Consider the following 18,943-nt stretch of genomic DNA (forward strand, 5'->3'; position numbering starts at 1 on the left):
GGTATAGGGCAGAATTTTTAAAAATGCAGCAACAATACAAACATGTAGGTGTATTCCAAGTGTGTTTCTAAATTTCACTGATACTATCCATATATTATAAAAAGGTATTTTACAATTGAACTGTTTTTCATACATTGTTGTACATGCCAGATCTGTTGTATAAGTAATATTTACAAGGTATAAATGAAATACTCTTGGTGAACCTTCTGATAAATCCCCCAGAATAAGTAGCTCATGTTATGTATTGATACTTTTAAGCGGGAAATTCAAACCTGCCTATGTTTCTGATTGGCTGACAGTCCCTCCAGGATTGTATATAAGGAGGGCTGCAGCCTCTGAGTTTTTGCTGAAGTCTCACTGTAAATTAAAGAGCTGTTGTCACTTGCTTGGTTGTGCCTCTCGTTATTCCCGAACCACTTCATTGGCGACAAAGGTGGGATAGATGTCACAAGAAGCGAACCAGTGAGACCACGAGCTTCAGCTAGGCGACGAGGCGAACTACAGGAGGCATACTGAACATGTCTGCCTACGTCCCGCCCAAGCCTTTTGATCCGACCCACGAAAAATGGGTCTTGTACCTGACGAGGTTCGAATGCTCGCTCGAAGCCAGCGACATGCAAGGGCTCTCCGCTAATTGGAAGAGGGCCCTCTTCCTAAGCCACTGTGGACCGGACGTGTTCGAGATGGCAGAGTCACTGTGCGAACCAACGCCGGTCCAGACCATCTCCTGGGACACCCTGATGGCCACGCTCCGGGCTCACTATGCTCCCGTGTCCTCCAAGTTCGTGCAACGATACCAACTCAGACAGTGCGTTCAACGAGAGGGAGAACCGGTCAGCGCATACATGGCCAGCCTGAGAAAAGCCGCAACCCATTGCGACTATAGAGACTTGGACGATGCGTTGCTTGAGCAACTTATCTGTGGTGTCCGGGACATTAGGCTGCAACGGCGCCTGCTCGCCAAGCCTGATTTGACGCTTGCTGGAGCCCTAGACGAGGCCAGGGCTCATGAAGCCTCCACAAAAGCCGCAGAAACGCTGCAGCATCCGCTGACCAGCAAAGACAACCCCAAGCCTGCCCCGGTGCACAGAGAAGACGCCGGATCCAGCTCGGAGTCCGAGTCGGATGAGGACGTCTTCCGAACGGAGCACCAGAGAAAGGACACAGGCAGCCCGCGGCAAAGCTGTCCCAGCTGTGGAGGGCACCATGATAGACTGTCCTGCAAATACAGGGAAGCTATCTGCAGGCGTTGCGAGAAAAAAGGGCACTTGGCGCGAGTCTGTAGAGCCATTCTGCCCAGAAAACACCAACCACGTGAGCTCCGCAGCCAACCAGAATCAACGCGCCAGAAACAACCAACGAGAGAAGGCGGCGTGAAAAAAACGGCACGAATTTGAACCTCGAGATGGCCGCAGCATTCACATAGACCAGGCCAGCGCGGAAATCAAGGACAAAGTCAGCACGGTGGTCGAAATCAACGGCAAGCCATGCTCGATGGAGATCGACACCGGATCAGCTCTCTCCATAATGTCATGGGCGACCCTAAAGACCCTCCTGCCGTCGTTCCGGAAGGACCAGCTCTCCAAACAGAGACTACGCATCCTAGACTACCAGGGGAACCGAGTCCCCCTCGAGGGCGTGGGCACGTTCCGAGTCACCTACGGAGACTACGAAAGAGACCTGCCACTGACCATCGTCACGAAGCAGCTTCCCAGCCTTCTCGGTATGGGGTGGTTCCGAGCCCTCGGCATGGGCTTCACCGGCGTCCACCAGATGCTCAAGTCATCGTTAAAAGACAGTCTCCTGACCGAGTTCCAGGACGTTTTCGGGGACAAGTTGGGCAAGTATGTGGGGACCCCTATCTCTCTTAATCTAGACCCCAACGTGGCCCAAATAAGACTCAAGGCGAGACGGGTGCCCTTTGCATTGAAACCAAAGATCGATGCGGAACTGGACAAATTAATTAAACAAGGGATCTTGGTTCCCGTTGACCACGCAAAATGGAAAACCCCCATAGTGACCCCAGTCAAGTCGGATGGCTCAATTAGAATTTGCGCCAACTACAAGTGCACGATCAACAAGGCTTTGCAGCCGAGCGCCTATCCGGTGCCGATCGTGCATCATCTACTACACTCCCTGGGGCCCGGAAAAATTTTTGCCAAATTAGACCTGGCTCAGGTCTATCAACAATTACCAGTTGATGATGCCACGGCAGAGGCACAAACGATTGTTACTCATAGGGGTGCATTCAAATGCACCAGGCTCTAGTTTGGGGTGAGCGTCGCACCCGGCCTGTTTCAAAGCACCATGGAGCGCCTATTGCAAGGGCTTCCCAGAGTGGTGCCATATTTCGATGACGTCCTAGTCAGCGCTCAGGACGAACAACAACTTGGGGACAGAGTTAGAAACGTCCTGTTCAGATTTAGGGAAGCGGGACTAAAATTTAAAAAAAACAAGTGTATGATAGCAGTCCCCTCCGTTGAATTTTTGGGATACAGGGTGGACGGCACAGGCATCCACCCTACTGAAAGCAAGGTGAGAGCTATTAAGAGCGCACCTGCCCCCAAGACCAAAGCAGAGCTCCAAGCCTTCCTTGGACTGCTCAATTTTTACTCAATGTTCCTGAAAGACAAAGCTACCGTCGCAGATCCCCTACACAAGCTATTGGGGAAGAATGTACCATGGGTCTGGGGGAAACCACAAGCAGCCGCATTTGAGGCTGTAAAGAGACTTCTATCGGAAGACAGTTTCCTAATCCAATACAACACGGCGCTACCGCTTGTATTAGTTTGTGACGCCTCCCCCGTAGGAGTTGGTGCCGTCCTAGGCCATAGACTGCCGAACGGCCTAGAGGCACCCATTGCGTTTTACTCTCGCACTCTGTCAGGTGCAGAGCGGAACTATAGTCAATTGGACAGAGAGGCTCTGGCTGCAATTGCAGGGGTTAAAAAGTTCCACGAATACCTTTATGGCCGGCAATTCAAACTTGTGACTGATCACCGGCCCTTGCTAGGACTCTTGGCAGGCGACAGGCCCACCCCCGCTGCTCTTTCCCCACGTTTGACTAGATGGGCTATTTTTCTTTCGGCCTATTCATATCAGCTTGTACATCGACCCGGACGGACCCTGGGTCATGCGGATGCCCTCAGCCGCTGCCCCCTACCTGACTTACTGACCAATCCAACACCTGAGGCCTCCATCCTTCTGCTGGACACATTAACTTTGGGACCTATTTCCTCTGCCGAAGTGGCAAAAGCCTCAGCCAGGGACCCGATCATTTGCACTGTGATGGGGTGGGTGCTGAAAGGGTGGTCGGTCAAGGTGGACGGGGGGGACTACCAAGGTTTTGTAAACAAACGAAATGAACTGTTTACACAAGGTGGTTGTTTGTTGTGGGGTGACAGGGTGGTAGTGCCAACGAAACTACGAACAAGGGTTTTGGAATTGCTGCACAAAGGGCATCCGGGCATTGTCAGAATGAAAAGTTTAGCCCGCAGTTATGTCTGGTGGCCCAACATGGACCAAGTTATCTCTGAGTGGGTGGGGAAGTGCAGACCCTGCCAGGAGTCTCGCCCCGATCCCCCGGTAGCGCCCATCCGAGAGTGGGAGAAACCAAAAGGGCCATGAGGAAGGATCCATATTGATTTCGCTGGCCCCTTCCATGGGCAAACATTTTTAATTGTAGTTGATGCCTTTTCAAAATGGCTCGAAATAATTCTAATGCCCTCTACCACAGCCGAGGCAGTCATTAAAGCCCTTCGCAAACTATTTGCCACACATGGCCTACCGGATACTCTAGTATCTGACAACGGCCCTCAATTCACAGCAACCCTGTTCGAGGGTTACTTGGACGGACTGGGCATCCGCCATGCCCTATCGGCCCCGTTCCACCCGGCTTCTAACGGATTGGCCGAACGTTTTGTAAGAACGGCAAAAGAGGCCCTATCCAGACTAGATAACGGGGACTGGCAGGCCAGGATAGACCAATTCTTAGCTGTCCAGCATGCCACACCATGCACAGCCACAGGGAGAAGCCCAGCAGAGCTCCTCATGGGCAGGAAGCTTCGGTGCGTGTTAGATAGGCTTCATCCTAACTACTCGCACAAAAATTTCAAGGGAGAGACCTCTGGACTAAGACAGTTTCAGGTTGGGTCCCCGGTGTTCGCTCGCAACTATGCCAGCGGACCTCTATGGGTTGCAGGAACCATAGTGGGCATAACGGGCCCGAAATCTTATACGGTAGACGTAGGGGTAGACAGACTCTGGAAGCGCCACATAGACCAGCTGAGAAAAAGGGTAGTCGGCGAAGCAAACATCAATTTAGACATCTCCGAGCCTAACTATAACAACTTTCCCAAAACAGCTAACTCAAGCCCGGGTTCGCGAGAATACTTAGCTGACAAGCCCTGGTTCCAGCGCTGCCCCAGCGAGTCGCCACTCCCAACTGGGGATAACCACGCCCCGGACAAAATCCAGGAGGTTCCATTGGCGGAGCCGGGAGAGACAGAAAGTCCCTCCGACCAGCTGGACGCCCCACCAAACACTGAACTGCGCAGGTCAACTAGGACGAGAACTCGGCCTGGGCACCTGCGAGATTTTGTGTGTACTTATGTAAATATTTGAATGTTAGTGCCTTCTGGGAAGGGAGGGGTGTTATGTATTGATACTTTTAAGCGGGAAATTCAAACCTGCCTATGTTTCTGATTGGCTGACAGTCCCTCCAGGATTGTATATAAGGAGGGCTGCAGCCTCTGAGTTTTTGCTGAAGTCTCACTGTAAATTAAAGAGCTGTTGTCACTTGCTTGGTTGTGCCTCTCGTTATTCCCGAACCACTTCAGCTCATGTGTGAAGACTAAGACTTTTTAACTGTTTAACCTTGCTTTTTAACTGTCATTACTGGAAATTTTATTGAAAACAGCACAAAACAAAACAAAAACACAACCTATAATTTATCAAGTGCAATAGACTGCTATATAACTTAAAATAGCAGTCTGCTTGTTCTTATTTGTCAAGACATCCACGTTTTATCTTCTATTAATAGACAAAGGAAAGAAGAGGAAAGGACTCAAATATTACCAATCTCTCTAACAGCCTCAGAATGAATTTACTAAAATCCCCAGGAACTAGGAAATCCAGGAAAAAATAAGACATAATAAATTTCTGTTTTGAGAAGTTACAACTCACTTGAGATCTGAGAGATCAAAAGATCACTCTTCTGGCCTGCCAAAAAACTGTAAAGACCTGGATTTCCTTCACACATTGGGTTAGTATGAGGCTGGAGCCCAGGGAAACTTGACAGTTTGTCTGGACAACTAGTAGTGTGTTATGTTCAGGGCAGGGGTGGGTTCTACTTACCTTTACTACCGGTTTGCAATGGGATCATGCACGCTCTCTTGCTTTGCTTGCGCACGCATCTTGCTTCTGCGCATGCGCAGAAGCTTCTGCACATGCGCAAATCACTTCTCATGATGTCAGGATCAGTGGGCGGAGCCTCCCGCCGGTTTTACTACCGGTTCTATAGAATTGGTCCGAACTGGGGGCAACCCACCACTGGTTCAGGGCAACAGGAAGGTATTTTGTTGCTGTTGCTGTTCTTGCTTGCTTGTTACTGTTTTACTGTTTTATTACTGTTTGTGAGCTGCCCATCTTCATAATATGTGTAGTTGTACAGTTTTTTTAAATACATAGAAATTATCAAGCTACAAAACTGCAGCCAAGATGTAAAGACCCAGAGGCCTTCTGGAAGAGAACATTTCAGACCCTCTTCAGGCTCAGACAATCTATCATAATCAGTGGTGGGATTCAAATAATTTAACAACCAGTTCTCTGCCCTAATGATTGGCTGGGTGGATGTGGCTGGGTGGGCATGGCCAGGGTGGGTGTGGCCAGGGGGCATGACAGCACTCAGTCTCTTGCAGCACTCTGCCAGCCAAAATGGGGCATGGGGGTTAATTACAAAATGTGGGCTTTGCTTTGTGACATCCCCAGAGAGCAAGGGGTGTGAACTGCACAGAAAATATACTTTTGTTTGGTTATGAAGAAATATCCCCAAAGTCAGATATTGTACCCCAAAGTACACTAAATGTAGACTGACTTTTAGCTACACACCTCCCCAACAAACAGCAAATTTTGAAGCTCCAGGTAAAGAGGATTCATTTTAGGATGAATAATGACAGTTTGCATTTGGAGCTTCCTAAAAGAATGCTGGGAAACTCTGTATTTTAAAGAACATTTGAGGGAGGAGTGCAGAATAGCCCCTCTCTGCCTGAGGCTGTAGAGACCCAGCACCAATCAAAACACTTTTTGTGAAGCAACTGATCACCACTGACAGGGTAAGTCACTAGTATATGAAAATAAGAGCAAACTCCACTCCCTTCTAGTACTGATGATGTTACCTAGTTTGGTAATGAAATATCTGCAAGAAAAGCATCAAGCTCAGAGAGAACCAAGGAACTCACAGTTCAACCCTGAGTTACAAATATTCTCTTCTATCAATAAACACTTTTTGGTTAGAGGGATTCAGAGCCTGCATTATATGAGATGGTTCCCATTGGATTTCATTCTAAATTTTGATATGATTTCTGTAAATAAGGAATGTAGAATTATAATGGCTGAGTATTTGATCCTCCATACATCAAAAAAATACAAAGCTAAACCATAAACAAATAAAAAACAGATTTGAAAAAAGAAAAGGCTCAGGAAAGAAAAAGAGTGAAAGTAAGAAAGAAGAGGAAAAGAAGGAAAACTGAAAAAGAATGACTTCCAACTTTCTTTGGTACAGATCAGTGGTGAGTTGCTACTGGTTCACCCCGGTTCGGGTGATCCAGTAGCGGTAATGGTGAGGTGAGAGCGAACCGGTTCATTCTGCCACCCTGAGGAGCTATGAATCCAGGTTTATAGCAATTATAATCAAAGGGACTTTGAGAACTGAGAAAGGAAATCAGACCTATATTCCACCCCAGACTGCCCACCCCACGGTACCATTTCTACCATTCACTAGGATAGCTTTAGAATCAATGTCAGACAATAATAAGAATCATGTATCTAATCAATTATTTATTATGGTCAAAGACCAGTATAGGATAATTGTATAATATTTTTCATAAAACTTTGATTTCTACCTTTATAATGGATTCTATTCTTTAGGGGGGAAACGTACTGTAGTCAAGCATCTGTGGTAGTATGAAACAAATTTCAGAGCTATATGTTTTTGAGCTTAATTAACTTCCTGAGATATGATTTCAAAAGCAGGTAAATACATTCAAGAACTTGCAATAAAATATTCATACTAAAAAGAAAAATAGCCTTAGCATTGCCAGTGCACATGGATCTGTGGACAAGGATTCAACATATTTCATTATCTTTTTGAAAGTATGTGTTAGGATTTCATCAATTGATCAGCCAAAATATTACTTCTGGGAATAATTGTTTTTGTTCTCTATACATATGCATAAGCTATAATTTTGACATGACAAAAAATTATATACAAGTACCTACCTTCTCTTTGAAAAAAGGGTCACTAGAGTTTTTTCTGCACTTTATATTCAGACTGAGCAAAGTTCAGCACTAAACATCTCTAAAATCTACTGCTCCTTTATCAGCCTTTGAAAAGGACATCCAGCAACAAACATGGTTCTGGGGATGAAATGATATAGCCAGCATTCTATGATGTCACTTGAGAGCTTTCTGAACCTGTGAATCGCAAAGGATAAGATTCTTTGTAATTGTTACACTAAGCTGTGGGGCTCACACCAGTGGTGGGTTTCAAATTTTTTTACTACTGGTTCTGTGGGTGTAGCTTGGTGGGCGTGGCATGGGAAGGATACTGTAAAATCTCCATTCCCTCCCCAATCAAGGAGAAGGTTACTGCAAAATCCCCATTTCCTCCTGATCAGCTGGGACTCAGGAGACAGAGAATAGATGGGGGCAGGGCCAGTCAGAATTTTTACTACCAGTTCTCTGAACTACTCAAAATTTCCACTACTAGTTCTCCAGAGGTGGGTTTCAGCAGGTTCTGACCAGTTCTGGAGAACCAGTAGCGGAAATTTTGAGAACTGGTCAGAACCTGCTGAAACCCACCTCTGGCTCACACCCATCCCTTTTGGCTTTTTACAGTTTTTTTTTTTTTAATGTTATAACAGCACTTAAAATATAACTATGCATTCAAATTTACAGAAGATCTTCATACTTAATTTGTACCATGTAAAAATTCTATTTTCTTAGGGATTCATTGTGAACATATGTTAACATATTTTTACCATATTTTTCATGTATCTAGGTCTTGTAATTCTTATAGATTCACTGCAATCGACTTTTCTAGAAGTTCCAGTAAAGCAAGCAGGAAAAAATATCCTGTGTGTTTGCTTTCTTCTGGAAGAAATAAAATTTGTCTCAACTATAGGAATAGCTTTTCTAAATAACAAGACATAAATGTTGACAAAATTATTATGAATATCTAAAATAGGTGGGTAAATGTTACAGTTTGATAGACGAATGGTCATGCATAGTTGACTTAAAAGAAGCTTACCTATGGTTTGGTATAATATTACAACTGATAAATGTAAATGATAAATAAATGACAATTAGTTATAGGTAGATAACTAGACAACATAATGAGAAGCCATTGTTTTTATGCAATATGTAAATCATATTACAGCATTGCCCTGCCTTGCCTTCAATCTTTAGTTCTGTAGGGAAATTAGTCTGAAACACTGTTTAGTTTATCCAGGGATTTGATTTTTATTTTTTTTTTTGCCTTAATTTAAATGTAGAAATTTGGTCCAATTAGGAGGATTTGCATGAGAGATACTGTATAATTGGGAACTAGATTTCCTACTCTCCAGATCACTGGCTTTCTAAAAGGCAGATGGGAAATCTGTCAGTAGTGGCATTCAGCAGCAACAGCAGTCCAGATGCTTTTAAGCTTTCTGTGTGATGCTGTTCCACCCCTGAAGAGTACCAGTGGGCCACATGCCAAAAAAAGGTCCCCAAGGCAATTAGCTGCCTCTGAATTCAACTCCAGCTGCCTTGGAAGTCAAATGAATGTGGCTTGTTTAGTCATACACCATTGAATATGAAGAGCATGCCGCCTCTTTATAAGCAAAGCAGCCTTCTCCATTGCAGGCCAGCTGCATTTTAACAGAAAAGGAACCTAGATATTTTCTTATGAAACATAATACAATCAATTGGCTACATCATATATTACCTGAAAGCTTGATTAAAACTAAGATTTTGTAATTGCATTGTAGCTCCACATTTAGCAATTGGATATTTGAAACCATAATTTATTTAAATGCCCTTAGATTCAAATTGTAGACTACAATTAATTTACTATTCACATTTAAGTAGCATGATATTGCTTATTCTAAAATGTGATAAGAGAGACACTGCAATGACTATGTTAAGACAGGCAACATAGAATGATAAACCAATGCTAAGGTGTGTTTTTTTTCTTGATTGCATTTTTTAAGTAAAATATCATGGACGTATATAAATTGGAGGGGGTGTGATGGCTCAGTAGTTAAAGAGGCTGAGTTTGACAGCCTGAGACCCAAGTTCTGTGCAACAGGATAAGCTACTGTTTCTTATCCCAACTTCCACTCCACTAGCTGTTCAAAAGCATACAAATACAAGTAGATTAATAGGTACCATTTCAGTGGGCAAGTAGCAGCGTTCTGTGCAACTTTGGGGTATAGCCATGCTGGCCACATGATGATGAAAAATGTCTTCGGACAATGCTGCCTCCCTCAGCTAAGAAATGGAGATGAGCACCATTCCATAGAGTCTAACATGACTTGACAAGGAAACCTTTACCTTTATATAGCTTGGAAGAGGGAGAATATGTGAACATTTAAAATATAATTATTTCAACACATGCTTGTGTAGACGATATATTATTTTTAAAAGAAAATATTCCATTCTCTGTACTGAATAACTTACTAGAAATTAATCCCTAATTAAGGACATTGCTATGTAAACTTAGTGGAAAGAAGGCACAATGATTCTATAGAATTTATCTATGAGTAAAAATGCACTTAAATCCTGCCACTTACCTTTCATAGTTTAGTTTCTGATACAAGTAAATTCCAAGTCTCTTTTCTATATCTCACTTCAGACAATTCCTATCCTAAATGAGTCTGAGAATGACATACAAACCAAGCTCCTTATAAACAAGCTATAATATAGGACTACAATTTTAGTACATGCCAAAATCCAGATTTATCAGAAAGACATTACAAACTTTCAGAACATTCTATAGTGTTTAGTATTTTCAAAACTATCACTACTAATAAAATTCAGATAATATAATTCTTTCTTTGAACACACCAGTGACACAGAATTATTAAGTAGCAAGAAGCAATAATTTCTGTAGAACTAGTAATATAATTTGTCCACAGAATTACAAGTTGTTAATTTAACTGACACTAGTGACAAATTATGCTGTCTGACCATTCATATAAAAGTGATTTGCTTTTTTCATTAATTAAATAAAATTCTTACTTTATGGCATAATGTGTTTTACTTCTATAATGCTATCAAAATCACTTTGGACCAAATTAAAAAAAACAAAAACAAAGTAGCTGAATTCTAATTTTGTATTAATAAATAGGATATTATATGTCACTTGATTAATAAAAATAACCCTTACTCAATATAATTATAGTTTAATTGAGAGATTACAGTATGTAGTTTAAATCAAAGCTCAGGAATGTGAATTTGTCTGAAAGCACTTAGAGTTTCATCAGAATTCAGTCTCAAAGATGCTTTTTTTTCTTTCAAAAGGTAACAGGACTGTTTTGTTGTTGTTGTTGGTTTTTGTTTTGTTTGTTGTTTTTTTGTTATTTGAGGAAGAAGAAAAAAAATGTTTTGCTTCTAATTCAAGCTTCTTGGATAAGAAAATAAATGTTTTCTTCTTCTTCCTCAAATTTAAAAAAATAGTCCAGTTGCCTTTTGAAAGAAAAAAAAAGCACCTTTGAGGCAACTATGATTTGGATTTCCATAAGAATCAGAATTCAGACAAACTCATGATCAGAGGTGGGTTGGTGGCAAGAATTATACAGCAGAATCCTGTCCATATTCAGCAAGATTCTGAGAGAACCAGGGCACAATAAACATTTGAAACCTCTTCCCACTTTCTTCTTATTGTATTCTGTGTCCGTGTAATATTTTTTCCATTGTTGTTTCTATTGCATTGACTGGCCAAATGAATGAAAATATATGAGAAACCCAAAATTTTGGAATTTTGGGAGGGTGGATTATATTTAAATTTAATTGAGTAAAAAATATTGCTATATCTGATAATTTTAAAAATGAACCATACTTATTTTATGTGAGAGTCCCAGGACAAATGCTTCTTTAAATTGCTCCTACATATGCTCCTCATATGTAGGAATATTTAGGCCCCAAAGAAATCCTCTCAGATGAAGGCCCAGTCCAAATAATTGCACTTTTTAATACTAATACTACCCTTCTCTTTAATTTAGCTGCAGAGTGTTGCCATAACATTTTTATGATGAGTAAAAGCAAAGATGATTCAATCAAAAATGGATAGGTTAAAAAAAAACAACTTTGGATACGAAATTCTCTGTTTCTTTTTCTGACTTTTAAGCCTTGTTCAACTATATTGTGATTCGATATACACATAGGTAAATAAGAATGAAAGTTTAAAAATTATTCCGGATTCAAAAGAACAGTTTCTTAGTTACCGGGAAACAAAACAATATTTTATTAGCCCCTTGTGCCAGCAAAATAAAATATTGGTAGGCAGCAAGTATTGTTCAAAGGTTAGCATTGATGATCACATTGCAAATGTGTTGCACTCTGGAATGTGAAGGAAAGAGTCTCCTGGCCTCAAAATGAAAAATCACTCAAAGTGTAATGTGGACAGATGTCAGAAATAAAACAAGGAAATATGAAGATCTTTGCAATAAAAAAACCTATCCATTACCAGTACATTTTAAGTTCTATACATTAATATCCACCTAAAGAGAACAAGCTGCTTTTTCTAATAACATTTTATGAGCATACATAGATAAGTTGCATCCTGTATAGATTTAGTGAAAAATGCATAAACCAAGCTATTAATATGGACTCCCCCCCCCCGAATTCTCGAATCCCAATGGTTTGGAAAAGGCTGTTGAGCTTTATATAATACTTCGTTTTTCATATCATGTTTTACTTTTTATTACTTCTGTCTCATTTGAACAGGCACATTGTAAAGTACTTTGCAGTGATATAATTCAATATTTTTTACTACCAGTTCTGTGGGCGTGGCTTGATGGGCATGGTGCGGCGTGGTGGGCGTGGTGTGGTGGGCGTGGTGTGGCTTGGTGGGTGTGGTGTGGCTTGGTGGGCGTAGCAGGGGAAGGATACTGCAAAATCCCCATTCCCTCCCCACTCCAGTGGGAAGGATATTGCAAATTCTCCATTCCCACCCCACTCTGGGGCCAGCCAGAGATGGTATTTGCCAGTTCTCCAAACTACTCAAAATTTCCGTTGCTGGTTCTCCGAACTGCTCAAAATTTCCACTACTGGTTCTCCGGAACCTGTCAGAACCTGCTGAATAACACCCCTGGTATTTTGGTACATTAAGACTGGTGTTTTCCATGTTTCATGGAAACTTGTGCACCATCTCGATATGCTATAGATTTTTTTTAAAAAAAACAATTCTTTCTACCTTCTTTACTGCAACAGCATTAATGATATGAATCAAAGAAGTTAGATGGTGGTTCTATGTACATTAACTTGGCGGCTCCAGATGATCCAGAAGTATGGTATTTGTACATGTGCAAATTACCAAATTGAGAGAATAGTATATAATTTCCATTTGTGTTGAAATGCTGTAAAGAGGAGGGAATTGAATAACTAGATCCACAGAACTACTTTGTAGTAAGCATATTGGCTGTACCTGGCTGAGTGAAGTGAAACATAAAAGAAATGGACCCTATCTTGGACCAAGCTTATTAAAAGTGAGAATTCTAGTGAATCTTTCTAACTGGAGCAGTCTATTAAATATCTGATGGGGAAAAGAAATAGTACAGTATGAACATGCAATTTTACTTTATAAAGAAAGTTATTATCCTTTGATGTACAACAATGAACTATAGTTTTGTTTATTTTCGTATGCTTATATGTAGATGCATATAGTACTTATATACAAGCACAACCCAATCATAGCCAGCCTTTTGTTAGTCTTCATTCATTATTTTCTGTGTTTGAAACGTATCATTCATCTTACAAGCAAAGCTTTAAACAACATTTCAGATCTTGATTTTAATAGAAGAATGACTAATTCAAAATTATCCCCATTAACTAGCAAAATTACTTTATTAAATACCAACCCAGGAAAACACCTGAGCATTCATCAAAAATAATCTCCCAGGTATTTCAAAGTAATATTGGCGTGACAGACATAAAGCGAATGAGAGGAAAAGAAATGATAATGAACGGTGGAACAATAATTTCAAAAGCAATGAGCCAAAAAACATTGAAAATGTCCAGTTAAGGGAGAGGACACCTCTAAGTACAAATAAGCATTTGTAGTTTGCTATGAAACCAAATATATATATTGGATCCTCACATTACAATTCTCAGAATAGATATATTGACTTTAAAATAATTGAATAATCATAACATTTGAATGAAAATTACATCTGCTCATTTTATAGTTGAAAATACTTTTTTATTCTCCCGTGAATATTTAATTGATGTTTCAGGGCCTTCTATCCCTGTGAAAAATCACCAAATACTATTAGTATTGAAATCTGACTATTAAAGTAAACAAGATTGTTACACAGAATAATATAATCAAAGCTGAAAGCCCTTTGGCAGTAAAAGCATCAGCTGTGATCCTTGCTATGTAATGGCAAGCCATTATCTCTAATCTTCAACTGCCTCACAGGATGATGACAAAAAATATAATTGCATAGATAAATAAATCAGCTTTCTCTAACTTTGTGCCTTTCAGATTGTTGGACTTCCCTTCTGCCACTAGTCCTGCCTCTTAGCTTGCTGTTTAGTCTAGATCAGATTATATATAATTCATTTTCAAAAGGCATTTTCTTCCTACAAAATTACAATCTAAATATCATAGCACAGAATGAGAAAAAGGTGATGAAGGAAAAAAAAATAGAGGAGTGGAGGTTTGACATCATTTTTTTATATTAAATCAAAACATCTGAGTGGAATTATTTCCCACTACAGATGCTTGGAAAAATGATACTCCTGATAAGAACTGAGGAACAAACATGGAATACATCTTTTAAAATAGATTTTTTATTAATAAATCTATCCGCAGGATATGGCCAAAAAAGTTAAGATGGCAGCTACAAGGATGTAACCAAAACTCTATCTGTTTATGTGTTATGTGTGCCATGTAAAAGAGAATGGAATTTTGATTGCACAATCAAGGCCACCATCCTTAATTTTTTAAAATCATAACTTCAGGAAGCCCTTGACTTCCTTTTTGCCGCCTTCTTCTGTAGTTTGATAAAATAGTTGTGTTGGCTGAGGATTGTAGGAACTCTAATCCAGCAACCCGAGAAAGCATTACATCGAGAAAAGTTGAAATAAGCATTCTTAGCATAAGGTTTGAGAATCAAAGATGAATGCTATTGGAAAAAGATGTATGGCATCATTTCCAACAAGCCTATGATTCTTTTTTATATATACCCTATAACTAGTGAACTACACTTTTAAAAGCCAGGGTGCTTAAAAATCATGTGGAAGGAGGTTGATCCATTTGGACCTGATGAGATTGTCCTGTTAGGTCAGCCACCTGTATATTAGACTCATGCTTTTGTGATGGGCTAAGGCTTCCCAGGTGATAACATGTAGTTTGGTTCTGGCAGTAGTTAATTTTTCCTTGAGAGAGTGGTTTTCCCCATGATCTCTTAACAGTCAGTAGTTTGCCCCCTTCTCAAGAACCCACAGTACTGGATAATTTTCATCCAGATTTTAACCTTCCCTTTCTGGGTCATGCAACAGTTGCAGACAACTCTGGAGGAAGTAGATAATATGGATCCTTTCCAGACCTGCACTTGGGCAGAACAGTATTGATTACACTTTTAGATGATCTCTAGCAGGAGCAAGATGGGGCAGTGCATCCATCTTTGCTGTTCTTGGCCATTTTGATACCATAGATTATTGTATCCTTCTGGATTTATTGTCTGGAATGGGAGTGAATGAACTATTTTGTGCTGATTTTTTTTCCTTTCTCCAGGACTAATTTCAATCAGTGTTCATAGGGAAAGAAAGATCCTAATCACTACTTCTGCTTTGGATGGTTCTACAGGGCTGGTTCTCTTTCCTCGCTATTAATATCTATGTGAAGTTAAGGTCATCTTTGACAGTGTGGGATGAGGTTTGATCAATACACAGATGTATCCAGCTTTACATCCCTACCCTCCCTGCCAAGAGATGCTATGGAGATTGTGTCTTATTGTCTAGAGCAGTGGTTCTCAACCTTCCTAATGCCGCGACCCTTTAATACAGTTCCTCATGTTGTGGTGACCCCCAACCAGGGGTGGGTTCTAAATTTTTTACTACTGGTTCTGTGGGCATGGCTTATTTTGTGGGCATGGCTTGGAGGTCCTGTGACTGGGTGGGCATGGCTCGCTGGTCATGTGACTGGGTGGCCATGGCTATGTGTATAGGGACTACTCAGAGGGCTGAAAAAAGTCAATTCTGACAGGTCCTCGCACTTTTGACTGGTCCTCACACTTATAACCATCCTCACATTTATGCCTGTGCAGCATTCTTAACAACCATGTCACTCATTTCACAACTGCTTCTCTTCAACATGGTGATAAGATAGGGCAAAAAACGTAAAATGTGAGGACAGTCGTAAATTCGAGGACTGGTCAAAAGTGCGAGGACCAGTCAAAAATAACTTTTTCAGCCCTCTGAGTAGTCCCTGTGCACAAAAGGACTACCCAGAGGGCTGAAAAAAGTGATTTCTGACAGGTCCTCGCACTTTTGACCGGTCTTCACACTTATGACTGGTCATCATTTATGCCCATTGTAGCATTCTTAACAACCGTGTCACTCATTTCACAACTGCTTCTCTTCACCATGGTGACAAGATAGGGTAAAAACGTAAATTGTGAGGACAGTCGTAAGTTCGAGGACTGGTCAAAAGTGCAAGGACCAGTCAAAAATAACTTTTTCAGCCCCCTGAGTAATCCATATGCATAAAAGGATACAGCAATAGAGAGGGAGGAAGGAATGGAAGGGAAATTAGAGTAGGAGTGAGGGTAAGAGAGGGAGGAAGAGAGGAGGAGAAGGAGAAAGGAAGAGGAAGTAGGGAGAAGAAGAAGAGGGGGGGAAGAGAAAGTAAGAAGGAAAGAAAAGAGAGGGGTGGTAGGTTTGAGGAGAAAGATTGCTGTACAATAAAAAAGATGAAAGGGAAGAAAGCCAACCCCAAACAAATATAAAGATATTAAGATAAAGAATGAATTGTTAAACTTTAAAGAATAAAAGAGAACAAATATGAATAAATAACAATAATTAGAAACACACATACAAACATACAATGTATTTTCTTTGAACAGAGTATTTGGCCGGTTCACAAATTTAAACAGTGTTTAGTCATTTCAATTAAATTTACAATTTCTATATTTCCTTTTTGCCATATTTATTCCTCATCTATTTTTGTAAAAAACCAATATTACCCTTCATCCTCATCTCTAATCTTAATCAAATTCAATTTTTCCCTTCTATTCTATATTATACCCCTTCCCATTGTCATCTATTTTTATATCCATCCTCACATTGGTTAATTATGTAATATTACAATTGTTTAATATAAATTCAACATTTTAATATAAATCAATTAGTTATATAACTACCTTTTTGTATATTAATCAATATGAACATGAATATTCCAATTATTTCCATGCAATCCAATTTCTTACAAATCAATTATATTTACCAATAATAATAAATAATAAAAATTTCCCCCATATATTCCTCCAAACCACAACTTAACCATTTCTGCTTTCAACACAATATACAATTAATAGTATCTCAATTATTACAATTCCCTAGTTAAATAGAGCTTTTTTTCTTTTGTGTTTTAAAATCTTGAACTCTTTTTCCCTAAATTTCCCATTGTTTGCACCTACCTTTTTTGGTGAGGAAAAAGAAAAGAAATCTCCCTGCCTAATTTTCCAACATTGCAGCAACAGCAAAGCCAACAGCCTGCTTTACTTTCAGTTTCGTTTTTCAGCATAGCTAGAGGAAAAAAAATCTGCTCCAGCAAGCAGCAGAGCACTGAGCAAAACAGCTGAGAGCAAATCAGCTGAGAGTCGGGAGCCAATCTAATCAAGAGCTAATTAGCCTATGCTGAAGCTCCGCGGGTCAATAAAATTACAAAAAAACACTGAACCCTTTGTTAAATTGTTGGCTCGCCCGCCCCTCGCCCACCACTATTTATTGGCAATAAATAGTGGTGTGGAGGGGCAGGGCAAGGGGTAGGATGAGCCAGCAATTTAACAAATGGTTTGGCTGAACCCCCTAGAACTGGCAGAATCCCACCACTGCCTTTGAAGCCCCGTGGCAAGAATTTAAAGTTTTTTTCCCTCTAGCCATCAGCTGGGACTCCGGAGGCAGCAATAGATCGGGAGTGGGTGGGGTAAGCGAACGGCGAATGGCGATCCAACAGAGGCAGAGGGTGAGGGTGAGTGAAGGTGTGGGGGGGGCGAGATAGGGCTTTGGCGACCCCTGTGAAATGGCCGTTCGACTCCCAAAGGGGTAGCAACCCCCAGGTTGAGAACCGCTGGTCTAGAGAAAGTTGGAATTCAGATCAATAGACTTCAGCTCAACTCTAAAAAGACAGAGTAGTTTTGGATATTAGGGCTATATAGTTCTGACAATTTTCCATTTTAGTTTTACTTGTACTTCACCTAATAGAAACAGTGTTCAATCTGGAGATCTTCCTGGACCCATGGCTCCTGTTCAAGGAACAGTGGCAGCCATAGCCAAGGGGGCCTTTGCACAGGTTTGAGTTGTGCTCCAGTTGTACCCTTCCTGTACCCTGCTCACTGTCACTCATACCTAAAGGACTATTGCAGTTTGTTTTACATAGGGCTGCCTTTGGAAAGCATCCAGAAGTTATAACTAGTCCAGAATACAGCAGTGTGGGCAGTTATGGCACTCTTTGATCAGTACATATTATACTCCACTCTGCAAGCGGCATTAATTACCAATTTGCTTCCACGTTCAATTCAAATTGCTTACTCTGTAATCTGTAAAATCCCTCATGGCATTATCTGGGGGCCTGCTTCTCCCAAATTATGTCTACCCATCCAATTAGGTCCAATAGAAGAGGCATGTTCTGAATGACATCTGCTAAAGAGTAGCATCTGGAGCATGCCAGGAAGACAGTCTTTAGATTATAATTTCCTCAGAAATTGCATTGACCACAAACCTGTTGGTTTTTTAAGACCTTCAAGATATGATTTTATTACCAACTCTAGGAGTTAGGAGGTGGGGCTGAGCCCATATATGGATTATGCTAATTTGTGATTCATAATTTTATTTTTACCTCAGCTGCTGTTTCTATGAGAATTGATTTTCTGTTCAGTGTGGGTTTTTATTTTTTCTGATTTCTTGTAATATTATTAGTCATCCAGAATCATGAATTTCAGATGGGTGGCCATATAAATTGAAACACATAACATATAAATTCAAACACAAATACAAACAAGCAAATAAATATTTTTTCTCTTAAGTACCATTAATAAGTTAGTTTTGAACCTCACTGGTTGACATCACAAAAATAAAAGTCAGTCATAGATTGTTATATGCATTTTCTCATTGTTTCTTGGACTTGTCTTTGCATTCATATCATAAAGTAAATCTGGCATTTAATATTTTAACTATTGATCAATTACTAAAAGCTATATTCATTTAAACAAACTGATCAACTAACCTAATAGAAGAA

This window comes from Pantherophis guttatus, chromosome 7 (genome assembly GCF_059756535.1).
Source record: "Pantherophis guttatus breed Tessera chromosome 7, ASM5975653v1, whole genome shotgun sequence".
NCBI classification, from domain to species: Eukaryota; Metazoa; Chordata; class Lepidosauria; order Squamata; family Colubridae; genus Pantherophis; species Pantherophis guttatus.